The sequence below is a fragment of the Eubalaena glacialis genome, chromosome X, assembly GCF_028564815.1.
Source record: "Eubalaena glacialis isolate mEubGla1 chromosome X, mEubGla1.1.hap2.+ XY, whole genome shotgun sequence".
Taxonomy (NCBI): Eukaryota; Metazoa; Chordata; class Mammalia; order Artiodactyla; family Balaenidae; genus Eubalaena; species Eubalaena glacialis.
In genome coordinates, this window is record NC_083736.1 from 8,585,011 (window position 1) to 8,600,092 (window position 15,082).

At 40.9% G+C, this 15,082-nt stretch overlaps 1 protein-coding gene across 1 annotated transcript in view; it reads right to left on the reverse strand.

Annotated features, from left to right (window-relative positions):
* MID1 (midline 1) overlaps positions 1-15,082 on the reverse strand; it is a 376,934-nt gene that overhangs the window by 218,455 nt on the left and 143,397 nt on the right. The gene's annotated exons all lie outside the window — the stretch shown is intronic.

A 15,082-nucleotide genomic window follows, 5' to 3' on the forward strand; every position in this document is an offset into this window, starting at 1 on the left:
ACCAATGTCTCAAGGTAAAGAGTTTACTACTTACAAACGACCAAGCTCTTTATCTCCTAAAGGTAAAACCCACTGTACGTGGCATAGTAAAAACAAAAAAAGGAAAAGATCATTAAAATTACGTTTTTCCCCTCTGATTTGCCTTCTTCAGTGAAGTTTTTTACCAGAACAGCTGCATTAGACTCAAACTTGTAGGAAGTACTATTGCTTTTTTAAAAAAGAGAGGGCTCTTTCTTAACTGGAAAACTTTATCATGCCAGGAAATGACCTTGAAAGAAAAGGAAAACATTGAAGCCTAATTACAGCTTTGATAACACATGTGCTACGTCTTTTGCACAACAGCATTGGGCGTAGAGTTTATTTCCTTCTGATTTTCTAAAGAGTGTGGTATTGTGTGCACATGTTGATATGTGATAGGAAGAAGTGAAAAGTGCAAATGCTAAAAGGGCTGTTGATTACATATCTTCAAAGAAACCAGCGACTTAGGGATGTAGAGTACATTCCTGAGTTTTACGTGGTTTCCTCGATAGCATTAAGAGTTTTCCGCGAAGATACTCTGGAATTCCATCTCCATCACAGCCAAGTATATATTCCCACCCTCTGACCCCTCAGTCACGTCCACAACTTTGACACACAAAGCTCGTTCTCCCAGAGCAAAGGAAAGATGGGCTGCGTAAATAAAACCTAAACCCAGTGGCATCTGAAACAAGTACTAGTGGAATAAAGAAATCTCTGAACATATTCATAAGGAGTGCTTCTTTATGGCACTTTTCTCTGTCTCAGGGACAGCACCGGAGCTGTGCCACATTCTGAAACTGTGGCTATGGCAAAGCGTCTTGTTTTATTGACTATGGGGCACATTGTTGTGTTTAAGTCATGTAAATGATCAGGATACAAAGGAAAGGGCCTCGGCCGCCCCTGCTCAATCACGACAGCGCTGGGGTCTCTCCCCCTTGACACATGCATTTACACAGCCTGGGAAGGCATTTCTTTCAGAAAGCCTCACTTGCTGGGTGTCGCGAACTGGTCTTTGGAGACATTTATGAGATCTCCATATCTTTGAGAATTGATTCTGCAGGGGAAAAAGGATTCACAATGATGAAGCCCTTGCTTTTGTTTTAAGGCCAGGATCTTTCTATAGAAAATTTGCATTCTCTACCTATTAACATATTTTTGTTTCCAGGCTGCTGGTCTTGTCTAATACTTCAACTTTCTATCAATTTCTGTCACTTAGAAGCAAAGTAGGAGAGTTTCTCTTTTGTTCCCCACTTATCTCTCAAATGTGTGTTTTTAATTAAGTATTTTACTACAGCATCAATTCACACTGATTAGACATAATTACAGAAACAAAATATGCAGAATACATTTTAATAATGCCTGCTACCTCTGAGGAAACAATGAGGATCTAATTTAATGATCTAAGTGTTGTCTGAAAGCAATGCAGAGTTAAAAAATAGTAATATATTTTGAAAAGGAGCTTAATAGTATTTTTGGATACAAATGTAATCTAAAATGCACCACTATCTGCGGTTTCAATACATGTAATTAAAAAAAAAAAACACTGAGGGCAACATTTGTTTACACGAAGAATCAAATGACACTCTTTAATAATTAAAAGCTTGATCCAATGAAAACAGTTTCAATTGTGACACTTGAGACAAGCTGTGATAATTTGCAGCCCAATTTCTCAGGGAAATTTTACCACTATGAAAATCGATTTTTGACAGTATTCTGTCAGTGTCGATTTCCAGGGTTTGACACTATATGCACTTATGAAGAATGTTATCATCGGGGGAAGCTGCATGAAGTGTACATATGAATTCTCAGTACTAGTTTTGCAACCTTTTGTGTCTTAAACTATTTCACACTACAAAAAAGTTAGAGCAAAAATCCATTTTTGATGCCGAATAAAAATGTATTTTTCCGACTTGTAGAAAAATGTGCTGTCTTAGTAGAGCTTACATAATTACAATTACAGAGCCATATGACATATTACTCCCAGCACTTGGGTAGGGGTCTGGAGTCAAAGGAGTTTTGGACAATAAGTTAACTTTCTCAACAAAAATTCTATTTACTCCACATTTTCATTTCACTCAGAAAAGAATTCTGTAAACAATTATAATTGAGAGCTCTATTTACTTTTACTGCTTCAGATGTCCTTCCAGTAGTTATTAAAACAGTATTTACAATTCCCATAAACCTAGTTGTGTCATTGGATCTCTCACTTTAACTTTCTTGTTCTCTTTTTAAAAACTTGGTAGTTAAAATCCTAGTTTTGCATTCCTCCTCTTCATGAGTGAAGTTCAGAGATTAAAAAAAAAGAATATAAAACATAGCACAGGGCTTCCCTGGTGGTGCAGTGGTTGAGAATCTGCCTGCTAATGCAGGGGACACGGGTTCGAGCCCTGGTCTGGGAAGATCCCACATGCCGCGGAGCAACTGGGCCCGTGAGCCACAACTACTGAGCCTGCGCGTCTGGAGCCTGTGCTCCGTAACAAAAGAGGCCACGATAGTGAGAGGGCCGCGCACCGCGATGAAGAGTGGCCCCCGCTTGCCGCAACTAGAGAAAGCCCTCGCACAGAAACGAAGACCCAACACAGCCAAAAATAAATAAATAATTAAAAAAAAAAAAAAAACATAGCACAAACCAAGATTATACCTAACGTAAATGTCTGTTCATACTTCATTTGGGTGTAACCGTGTGTGTCTGTGTATGTGTGCGGAGGTGTGTAATCATACAACGTCAGGATCAAGAGGATCATAGGAATCACCTAATTCAACCTAAATATTAACATATTAAACATACATATATTTGATATTTATAATACATACTGCTGGTTATATAATAAGTCTTTGCCTTTCCATGGCATTCTTTAAGGGGCCATGATAGCACACACCTAATTTTATCCTAATATCATTCTGTGAACTTACTAGAGGTTGTTACCTTTATTCTCACTGCGAAAATGGGCAGCTAACTTCTAAAGAGGTCCAACCGCTAGCTTACTCTTGTAAGGCGTGCTAAGGTGAGGTGGGGGATTAAAACCCAGACTCCATACTACTCAGCCGTCAACAAGAATGAAATAATGCCGTTTGTAGCAACAAGGATGGACCTAGTGATTATCATACTAAGCGAAGTAAGTCAGACAGAGAAATACCATACGATATCATTTATACGTGGAATCTAAAATATGACACAAATGAACTTATCTACCAAACAGAAACAGACTCACAGACGTAGAGAACGGACTTGTGGTTGCCAAGGGGGAGGGAGGGAGGGGGAGGGATGGAGTGGGAGTTTGAGATTAGCAGATGCAAATTATTACATATAGAATGGATAGACAACAAGGTCCTACTGTATAGCACAGGGAACTATATTCAATATCCTGTAATAAACCATAATGGAAAAAGAATATGAAAAGGAATGTATATATATGTATAGCTAAATCACTTTGCGGTACAGGAGAAATTAACACAACAACTATACTTCAATAAAATAAATGAAAAAAAAAACAAAACCAGATTCCACATCCTTGCTCAAGGTACTTCATTCTGAGCCACAGTCTCTAAAGCCACGGTCATGATTAAATTATCTTGTTTGGCATCTCCAATAGTGCCACTTGGCGAAAATATTTAATTAAAACGATAACAGGAGTTAGTTATCTTTTTTTTTAAATTTAATTAATTAATTTATTTTTGGCTGCGTTGGGTCTTCGTTGCTGCACGCGGGCTTTCTCTAGTTGCGGCGAGCGGGGGTTACTCTTTGTTGGGGTGCACGGGCTTCTCATTGCAGTGGCTTCTCTTGTTGCGGAGCACGGGCTCTAGGCGCGCAGGCTTCAGTAGCTGTGGCTCGCAGGCTTAGCTGCTGCGCGGCATGTGGGATCTTCCCGGACCAGGACTCAAACCTGTGTCCCCTGCATTGGCAGGCAGATTCTTAATCACTGCGCCACCAGGGAAGTCCCTCTCTTTTTAACTTATAACAAATAAAAGCATTTTGGAACACTGGGCTCTGTATCATAACTCCTTTTCTTTCCCTAACAGCTTCACTGACATACAATTCACATACCATATAGTTTATTCATTTAACGTGCCCAAGTCAAGGTTTTATTTGAATATCCACAGAGTTGTAGAACTAGCAGCACAATCTAATTTACAGAACAGGCCGAGCTCCCATAAAAGAAACCTTGTATCCATTAACAATCACTCCCTACTCCCCCCCCCTTCCACTCCCAGCCCCTAACAACCACTCATCTACTTTCTGTTTATATGGAGATTTACTTAATCGGGACATTTCATACAAATGGAATCATAGAACACGTGATCCTGTGTAACTGGCTTCTTTCACTCAGTGTAATGTAGCATGTACCAGTACTTCATTCCTTTTTATTGCCGAGTAATATTCCATTCTATGGATTTGCTACATATTATTTACTCCTTCATCAGTTGATGGACATTTGGGTTCTTTCCACTTTTTGGCTATTATGAATGATGCCGTTATGGGCATTTATGTACAAGTTTTTGCGTGGACATATGTTTTCATTTCTCTTGGGTCTATACCTAGAAGTGAATTGCTGGGTCATATGTTAACTTTGTTTAACTTTTCGAGGAACCGCCAGAATATTTCCAAAATGGCTGCACCATTTTACATCCCACCAATAATTCCTTTTTTTAACCTGAGCTAACAAAGTCACTCTGAGGGCTTCTGTTTTGACTGTTATTGGTAAACTCCAAAGTCCCTTCTTTCACTGGCCAGTTGAAAGATGGGAGAGTGTATTTGCCTCACCATGATTTCAGAAAAGGAATCAGAATGGGAAGCAAGGAAATTAAGGATGTGTTTATCAATTCTACATCTAGAGTGTGAATTACCTTTTGGCAAGGAAAATTAAAATTTTAGATGACAACAAATACACATCCACACAAAATTCAATTACCCTACAAAAATAAAAACAAACCAAATCAACCAACCAGTCAAACAGAAACCCCCAATGTGCAGACATTTGCTTCTTCATCTCCTGAAGAATTAGGAGATGTTTGAACTGTTTTTATAATTTTGTAGTTTTCAATAGCAAGAGATATTTTGGGCTATAAAGACATCCATGCAAAAGCCCTCACACCTGCTTCCTGCCCACAGACACACAACTATGAAAAAAAATCTCCAAAGATGCATGAATAAACCTTTTATAATCTCAAGGATTCTTAAGTTTCTAGACAGGGATCAATACAGACTTTGGCTTTTCAGACAAGCTGGGACACCTTCTGGAATTTAAAACACATGCTTGGCCCCTGACAAATCAAGTAAGAGTCTGGAGGTGAAGGAGGTTGCTTCTTTTGTGCACAAACCTATATCAATGCTCTGACTAGCTCTTTTTGTGTGGCCAGAAAGGTGTGTGCCAGAGAGGGATGCAGAAGTCTCCTGGCTGGCACTGCTAGGCAGCTGGGGCTGAAGTGGCCATTTTTTCTCCTTCTTCTTGATTCTTATAAGATCCGTCAGTTCGTGCTTTCGACTTGTTCCTATCTGTGAGCTATGTGACTGGATTTCAGGGAAGCCAGTGTGGCACTCCCAACCATGATAAGTAAACAAACTTTCTGGCTGGGGAACCAGCTCCAGCAGGGAGAGCTGGAAGGTGCTGAGTGAAAATGGAAGAGAAGCAGAGGAAGAAGGGATGAGTAAACAGAAAAAAAGAGAGGAAAAAGAGAGCGTGAAATAGGGAAAGAGTACGTCCCGGGACAAAGGTCAGAAGGGGGGAAGGGTGGCAGAGAGCAAAAAACCAAGAGCTAGGAGGCATCCTTGGGCTGAGGGTGTTAGCAAGTACTATTCTCCTGGGATCATCCCGGTTCCCACTGAGGTCTTCACGCCCTTGGTTGGTACAATGATTCATTGGTAATGCCCAACTTGAGTTTGCCAATGACTTCAAACCTCAGCAGGAGTTACCAGTGGTTTACAGCTTTGCAAACTGAAATTGAAACTCAAAATGCCTTTGATAAACTGCAATAAAATATTACAAAGAACAGAGAAGAAATCCCCTCTAGGTTACAGAATAACACAAAAAGAGAAAAATCAATTCTTTTTCAATGGGAAAGGGATAAACAAAGCTATCCAGCTACCTAATAGCAAGCACTGATTGTAGAAGTAAGTTGAATATGGAGATACACTAAAGTATTAGCTACCCAGCCTGCAGAAATCTGGCCATTCAAACTATGTCAAAGGTACTCTGCCTATTTCCGAGCGCCACAGTTAAAGAGGGGTGTGGAAAACTTGGCAAGAGTTCGGAGGAAAGCCACAAAGAAGATCAAAGAGTTGAAGAAAAGGGACCTGAGAGGAAAGAGTCAGGGAGCTGGAAAAATTCAACCTGGAGAAGAGAAGATTAAGGACATAATTGACTTCTGGTCCTCAGCTACATGAGGAGCTTTTCATAGGCAAGGTGGCCGCCTGCCCTCCATCGCCACTACGCACGGACAGAGAGGCAAGAGGCTTAGGTAGGCAACATGGGGGATCTCAGTTAAGTTTAAGGAATTCCCTGACATGAGAAATGGCAAATAATGAAATGGGCTCCTGATCACGGATGGGAATAAAGAATATCCTCTAGTGTCTTAGAAAAGACGTAAGACTCTCCTAGGTGTGGGACGGCTTACAGACCTTGCTACCTAGAGTTGGGGGTGGGATGATAGAGTGGGTCTATTCTAACATTCTAGAACACAATCTGGTTTGACTTCAGACTCGTGTATTCATCATTTGCCTGACCAAATTTCTCACATTTCTAGGGCTTGACACAAAATACCTTGCCTGGCATACTACTTTGAGATATAACCATTTCATGTGTGAAAAAGGACACTGGAAAAAAAATCTTGGAAGAGTGGGAATTTGTTGACGGAAACAAGTCAGCTAAACAAGACTCACCAGGGTGGGGGTGGGGTAAGGCACCTCGGAGTGCATGCTGGGATTAGGGCTAATTAAGATGTTGACTGAATCTATGCTAATCATGTCCCACCAGACTCTGCTGGATTAGTATGTAAATTGGTAAACTCTGTTCTGAAATTGCCCTACCAGCTGAGGTCCAATTACTGACTAGACATAACAAATAATAATGGGATTTGTATTTTAGGATGTTTAATTATGGAAATACACGTCTGGAAAAAATACCAGTTATATTGCACAGAAAGAGAATTCATAATGCTTTACCCAAAGTTTATGAAATTTTACACCTTTAATAAGAGCACCGCGAACCAGGATGGGTGGGGGACTCCTTTCAGAGATCTAGCATCTGTGAAGGGAGACCAGAATCACAATGATTAATTCGCTGCTTGAGTAATTTCCCCAAAGCTTCTCAAAGACAAATTGTTTCACTGCTGATACACAGCATCTTGTGAGCTTTTAGTTCTATCACCAAAAGAACTGGAACTCATCCATGAATAACCAAGATGCTACGGATTTAACTCAACTACTCCGTAGCATGCATTCGGATGGAATTAAAAGCAACAGGCCAACAGTATTTGTAGGAAATGAAACCCCTCACATAGTTTTTCTTCCCAGAAATTATTCTATGATATTGCAATCAATAAATTTATAAATGAGAAAATCATTAGTCCAATTCTGAAGCAAGAGTGCGCATTTCATGGTTTTAGAGAAAAGCAGCTTAGGTCTAGAATTCACTGAATGGGTACCTCGGGACACAAACTTCTTTGCAACTATTTATTGCCTCATTCTGTGACCCACCCTTTCCAGAAAATAACTCACACAGGAACAGTTATAAACAGAGTTTTAGACAGAGTTGTGATAGCTCTGTGTGCCCACTGTGTTGCTATTTCTCTCATAATTTTAAAGGCACATGGGTGATCATTAAATCTTTATTAGGCTTTACATCATAAAATAAATTATTCATGTTGTGCTAATACATTCTGATATCTTTACAGCCCTTCTGCCCACATTTAGCTAAACAAATCTCATTTGCATAACATTTTTATTTTAATTTAGGACAGTTTTGTTATGAAAATATAAGGCTTAAATGCCTATTATGTCCCAATGATGTGCCAATTTCCCACACTTTTCTTGGGTCCATACGGTGCATGACTAATGAGGGAAAGTTCACATAATTAACAAAGACGGATGATTTCCTTTCACTTACAAGAAGTTTTAGAATGTTTGCTCTTGCTGTTACGTGGCAAGAGGATGGGTATTATGAAACAAATTCGGTGAGTAAGCTTGTGTTTACAGTAGCTTCAGGCCTCTGTATATTTGAAGTTACACAGGTATATGGAAATTAAATTTGTTGATCACCTTAATCTGAACTAGTGAATATAAAGCGTTAACTTATCTTTGTGGTGCAGAACTACCGCGAAGAATAATACAGTATTACTGTGACCTGAGGATCTCTGAACTCTGAATGGAAATTCATTGAACACAATAATTTTTCATTGAGGGGTCAGGCTTTGCAGATCTTACTGGCATGTTGATAACTGTATTTATTTAGGTTGCAAGTATGGATTTTAGCTTCTTTGTTCATTAGTTTTAAAAATATAAGACACGCTAGTTCTTATTTTGAGATGTTTGATTACCTAATGATGGATGAAAAAAATCTGAACAAACTTTCCCTTTCGATAAGATACTGAGTTCTCACCGTCAAGCAGTGCTATTAAGTTTGCATGATGACATCTTCCTGTAGGCAATGTATCACTGAAACATTATTTTAAGTGCTATTTCCCAATGCCCAAATGCACCTGTCAGCGATTATGTATTATTTACTATTAAAACGAATCGTGACCTACTCTAAGCACTGATGCCAGGGTCAGGTACTCTGGGATGATCATTCTAACTTGGTCCCCTTCTTGTCAGGAGTTTTGGGAGAAGTCAACATGGGGTTAGAACATTTGGAAGGTTTACAGAGAGTGTTTTGCCAACACGTATGTAAGCAGAGTGTAAGTCTGAACAGATGTCATGTTGAATGTAAATCTCTCAGCCACTGGCTAGCAAGCTGTTGGGTAAATCTCCTATTTTTGGGAATTCTCACTTTGAAGCAAATTATACAATTGTAGAGCGTTATCCTTTCAACAAATGGGCTTTGAAATCCTCTTTCGTTAAAGCAAGCTGCAGATTATTTTGATAAATAGGAATATTGATCCCAAAATGTGCCTAACATGGGAATATGACCAAACTCTCCTAGTCTGCTCTTCCAAATGGAGAAGCATCATGGGGTCCTTCTCCGGCAGCTCTGAGCGCCCATCTTAGCTCAGTAGCTTGAGAGGCATGAGAGCCAGTCTTCCGGGCTAAAGGGCAGAAACCAGGAGTTCAAGTCCGGCTGTGCCATTTTCCAAGACTCTCTTTCCTCCCCTAGAAAGAGGAGCCTTCTGAACAAGAGTTGCAGGGAATAGATGAAAGCAAATGCGTGCCCAACACACAGTAGATACCAAATCATTGTGAAATAAACATCCAGTAGAAAAGGTTAAACACATCTAAAGGGCTTCCCTGGAGGCGCAGTGATTAAGAATCCGCCTGCCAATGCAGGGGACACGGGTTCGAGCCCTGGTCTGGGAAGATCCCACATGCCGCGGAGCAACTAAGCCCGTGCGCCGTAACTACTGAGCCTGCGCTCTAGAGCCCATGAGTCCCAACTACTGAGCCCACACGCCGCATCTACTGAAGCCCACGCACTCTAGAGCCCGTGCTCCGCAACAAGAGAAGCCACCACGATGAGAAGCCTGCGCACCACAACGAAGAGTAGCCCCGGCTCGCCACAACTAGAGAAAGCCCGTGCACAGCAACGAAGACCCAACACAGCCAAAAATAATAAATTAAATAAATAAATAAACACATCTAAACTTATCTGTTACATAAATTAAGAAGCCAACTTAAGGGGCAAGGTCTCATATCTTCCTGGTGAGCTAGCTGTAAAAGAAAAAAAGCTCACCCTATTCCTCTCAGTAATATCTCTTGGTATCTGTTACCTAGTGATTACTGTATTATTTTTTTAGAGCCCATAGGCACCTGTTCTATCACTTCACGTTGTGACTTCTGCAAAGATTATAGAATAGTTTAAAGAAGATAACAAGAGAATGTAAAAAAGAAGTTTACACCTATCTTTCTTGGCAAGGATGCTTTTCCTTTTAAAGACCACCTACAGTGAGCGATACTCAAATCTTCACACACACAAGGCAGCTCAACCCAACAGACTCGTCAATGATAACGATACTGAAGAAGAACCATAGTACGGACCAGGGCTTTTCAAAAGATGTAAACATTATTTTAGAATTCCTGAGGCATTTAAAAATTTTATTTCAAGGTCTGGTATACTGAACCCAAAGCCTTTAGACACACACTAGCAGAGTGAGAAATGAGACCTTGGGGTCCAAATGTTACTCTGGTACCTCTCTCTGCCTAAATTTCCCCATCTATAAGGCCAGTAATTTTATAGCATTGTCGTAAGGATTAGATGGAAGAATGTACAGGAAGTGCATAGCACGTGGAGGCACTGGCTCAAGACCCCTGCCTCTGACCATCTTAACCTTCTCATCGCCTTGCTCTTTCCCACTTTCTTTTAGAAGAAGACTATATCGTCGTGGCAGAATTCGCCAGAGGGCCTTGGAAGCACTTCGTTTTTGATCATGTATTTTTTTATGATTGCAATATGGTTTTCTCCATGTGGACATAAATTCTTAAAGAGCAGGGAAATAGGATCTTTCTCTAAGGTTGCCCTTATGCCTAGTTCAGTGCTCCATACCAATATTTTATTTTATCACGCATCACACCCTATCCCCATGGCCCTCCCATGGAAATGTACAGATAGCTCTCATACTAAACAGCCCATAAAATTAAAATTAGTTATGAAGTGAGGCAGTAGAGTGTTATAATTAAAACCGTGGGCCCTGGAGCCAGACTGCTTGGCTTCAACTCCCTTCTCTCCCCGTGCGAATTGCTCAAACTTGGGCAAATTATATAATCTTTCTTTCTCTCAGTCTCTTCATCTGAAAAATGGGATGATAATGATACTAATATCTACCTAAGAGGGTTGGTATAAAGAGTAAATGTAAGGGGCTTGGAGTGAGATAAAGCACTCAATAAATATGAGTTCTTGTTATTACTATCACTGGTATCTTCATAACTGGGCTTTGAGCTACCCGAGTAAAGAAGTATTTCTGGCCACCACTGTATTCCCAGCACCCAGCCCAGTGTACACACATCTTCTCAGAGTCACTCATCCTCTGTAGCTCCCCGTCACCCACCCAAGTTATCCAAGTCACAGACCCTTTCCTCTCAGCTGTCCTGCCAACACGCTCTTTTTATCTCTCAAACTCTTCCCTGTCCCCTCTTCTACAACTCTTCTGTCCTGCATTCCAGTTGTCATCTTAGTTGGGCCTCCATCTCCATAGGACTCTCTCTGTAAGCTTCCTAACATGGAAACCTGATTATTTCACCTCTCCACTTGAAATGCTTCCGTGGCTCCTCCTTACCTACAAGATCACGGAATAAATAAATATCATGTAGCTATAAAGAAATATTCAAAAGGGTGGGAAAATCAGAATAATGTCTCCCCAGTGATGTCCGTGTTCTGATTCCCCAAACCTGTAAATATGTTACATGGCAAAGGAGACTTTGCAGATGTGATTGAGGATGTTGGGATGGGATTTCCTTGGATTAGCCTGGTGGGTCCAATGTAATCACAAAGGTCTTTTTAAGGGAAACAAGGAGACAAGAGAGTCGGTGTCAGAGAAGGAGACATGACGATAAAAGCAGAGAGGTTGGAGGGATGTGAGGCCACGGGCCAAGGAATGCCGGTGGCCTCTAGAAGCTGGGAAAAGCACGACACAGATTCTCCCCTAGAGCCTCCAGAAGGAATGCAGCCCTGCTGCCATCTTGGCTTTAGACCACTTCAGGCTTCAGAACTCCAGGACTGTAAGAAAATAAATTTGTGTTGTTTTAAGACACTAGATTTGTGGTAATTTGTTACAGCAGTGACAGGAAACAAATACACAAGGCAGTTGGATAGATAGTGCTGACTAAATAAATGCGTTGAGGTCAATCAATGACTATACTATGGGTGCGCCAGACTAATGCACCAATACATCTAGAAGTCTTTTTTATTCATGACATGCCACTGTTTCCTCTCTCTCAACTCACTGCTTTAGAAGGGGGCTGGGATGCATTTCCCAGGTTTCTACAGCTCTGTCCTTTCCTCAGCTTCCCTGCAGGAGGCAGGAAGTGAGGCCTAGCGGGGTGGGAAACCCACGTGTCTATACAAATAGAGGAGGAGACCCACTTGCATCTCAGCTTGCCTGCAGACTGGAACCCCTACTAGATATATGGTGAAAACCAGGGCAGGCGTGGCCAAAAACCAAACCAAATTTACTCCTCATTTCCCCTAACCAAGCAAACCTAATATGCTGCCTTCTACATTTTAATATGCTGTTTCTACTTTGACGTTTCAAAAGCAGTTTTTACACGTAAATACATACAGCACCTGTCGAATCCCTACATACATATGTTGGCTGTCAGCTCATAAAGGAAGCAGGGAACAGGGTGAAACTGTCAAGGGAGATTCTCTGGAAGCATTAAGATAAGCTGTAGGGAATGATCAAGTGATCTGGGATCTGGGAAGAAAGACATGGGTGTTAAGAGAGTGACACAGAAGTGGCTAAAAAGTGCCTTTGTGGAGCAAGGGACAGATCTGGGTTTGTGACCTCAGTAGTCACATGACATGATTTCATTCTTAGTTCTCTGGGTCTCAGCGTCCTCATCTTTAAAATGGGCATAATAGGGCTTCCCTGGTGGCGCAGTGGTTGAGAGTCTGCCTGCCAATGCAGGGGACACGGGTTCGAGCCCTGGTCTGGGAAGATCCCACATGCCGCGGAGCGACTAGGCCCGTGAGCCACATCTACTGAGCCTGCGCGTCTGGAGCCTGTGCTCCGCAACAAGAGAGGCCGCGATAGTGAGAGGCCCGCGCACCGCGATGAAGAGTGGCCCCCGCTCGCCGCAACTAGAGACAGCCCTCGCACAGAGACGAAGACCCAACACAGCCATAAATAAATAAATAAATAAAATTCAAATGGGCATAATAATACCTATTTTGCAGCATTGTTGAGAAGATTAAATGATAACATGCTCGTGAAGATGCCAGGGCAGTGTCTGCTACATGGTGGATTCAAGAAAGGTTCCTTTCTTTCCCATGATGCCCTTTTCCGATTGATATTATTGTAAACTATGTACTTTATTGTAATACATCATTGAACGAGACAAAAACATTTCACAAAAACCATCTAACAGAAAAAAAGCTAATAAGTCAAGATAAAAAATGAGAAGGAACAGTCATTTATAAGCTGCAAAGATTAAGCTTGTGAAAACGTTTTGGTCCACATTCTCCCAACCTGCACCATGACCAGATTAATTCATGAGAAAGCTGACTTTTGAATTCTTGAAACGCCCAGCCGTGAGAATAACACACAGTGGATCCTGTGCAGTGTGAAAGGATTATTGATTAACTCATCTCCCGGATTCTAAGTAGCCAGTAATATATTTTAAGGTATCAATAATTCAGAAGAAGGAGCATTTTCTGTGGTTGCTGAAACCACATTTGCACTTGAACCATGTGAACAAGCAAACAATTGTCAGAGCAGCAAGTTGGTCTCTTCCCTTCTAGCCGTGGCCACCTCTGCAGGGAGCCCCAGCAAAATACAGTTTTTATCTCTAAGAGCAAATGTGGGCCACACGGGTGACACCTAGACACTCAATAAATAGAGGCCAGATGAATGACAATTGCGTAAGGTGGTAGTGAAAAATGACCAGCAGAAGTATTTTAAAAGATCAACCTGGAAAGAAAATCAATTCTAATAAACTCGATGCTCTCGGGCTCAAATATCATGAACCTAAATAGTCTCTGAAACTGCAATGAGCAAGCAGCAGAGAATAGTAAATAACATTGATCAAACCTGAAAACCTCCCAGGCATCCTCTGAGTCCACAGATAAATTGATTAACTGTTATCTCACACCCAGGACCCCCAAATTAACTGCCTGCATTCCGTAAATAATTCCTAGGCAAAGATAAAACTGTTCGGTTGAATTAGCATTTTCAGCTGAAGAAGGATGAAAACGGAAGAAGAATGAAAACCAAAACTGAAAGGGAATTGGCTTTCATTTTTTTAAAGAAAGAGCATATATTTTTCAGGCATTCATATTAATATGCATGCAAAGAAACTTTACTTAAATAGTTATATACTTAGAAAACCTGATTGCTCTTAATGAAATAAATGCCACACATTTTCAATTTTTGAATACTCTAATAATCGGGTCATTTTAAGACTGCAGAATTAAGGAGGCAAAACTCCAGGGGCCTAATCTCAATTGAGGTTAAAGTTGCAGACCTGTGTAATTACTTGCTGCTGAATCATTTTACTTGAGTATCGTTTGCATGATGAACAGATTCAACTGGAATGATCATAAGTGTACTATTTGGTATATGTTAAGTTTAGAAACTAAACATCTACTTTGCAGAACTTTGCACAGCTTGCAAAATTTTTAGTTTTATTTTAATGAGGAGGGGAAAAAATGCCGTCAGCTACATTAGGCAGCACCCAAACTCTGTCAGGGAAAAACCACCACAGCAAAGATTACCACCCCTCCTGTGCTGTGGATAGGAGGGGCGGCAGGGTTTGCAGGAATTTGGTCCTCAGCTCTGGGGACAGGCTTCCGGACTTGTCCGTCACAGAAACAACAGCTGTCTGTCACTTATATCTCCCCCATGCGTACACCAGCTTGGAGGACTTTAGTAGTTTGTTTGAGGGATAAATGGCCTCCAACTGAATTCATATATTTCTAAACTATTCAGGCTCAAGTTTACCAGGATATACTAAAAGGATATATATATATATATATATCTATCTCCACACAAATACCAAAATCAATTCTAAAAATAACAGAATGGAATTAGGGAGTAAGACATAACGTTTGCCAAATAAGGCCGTGTGAGCGAGCTGATTCCTTGGAAACGCTGAAGGAGCCTTGGTACCTATTCCTTCTGACTCTGGGGCAGCTTTCTCACTGCTTTCTGATTCGAACACTGGCTGAGTAATGAATAGAGAATGTAAGTTCTTCGCGACTGA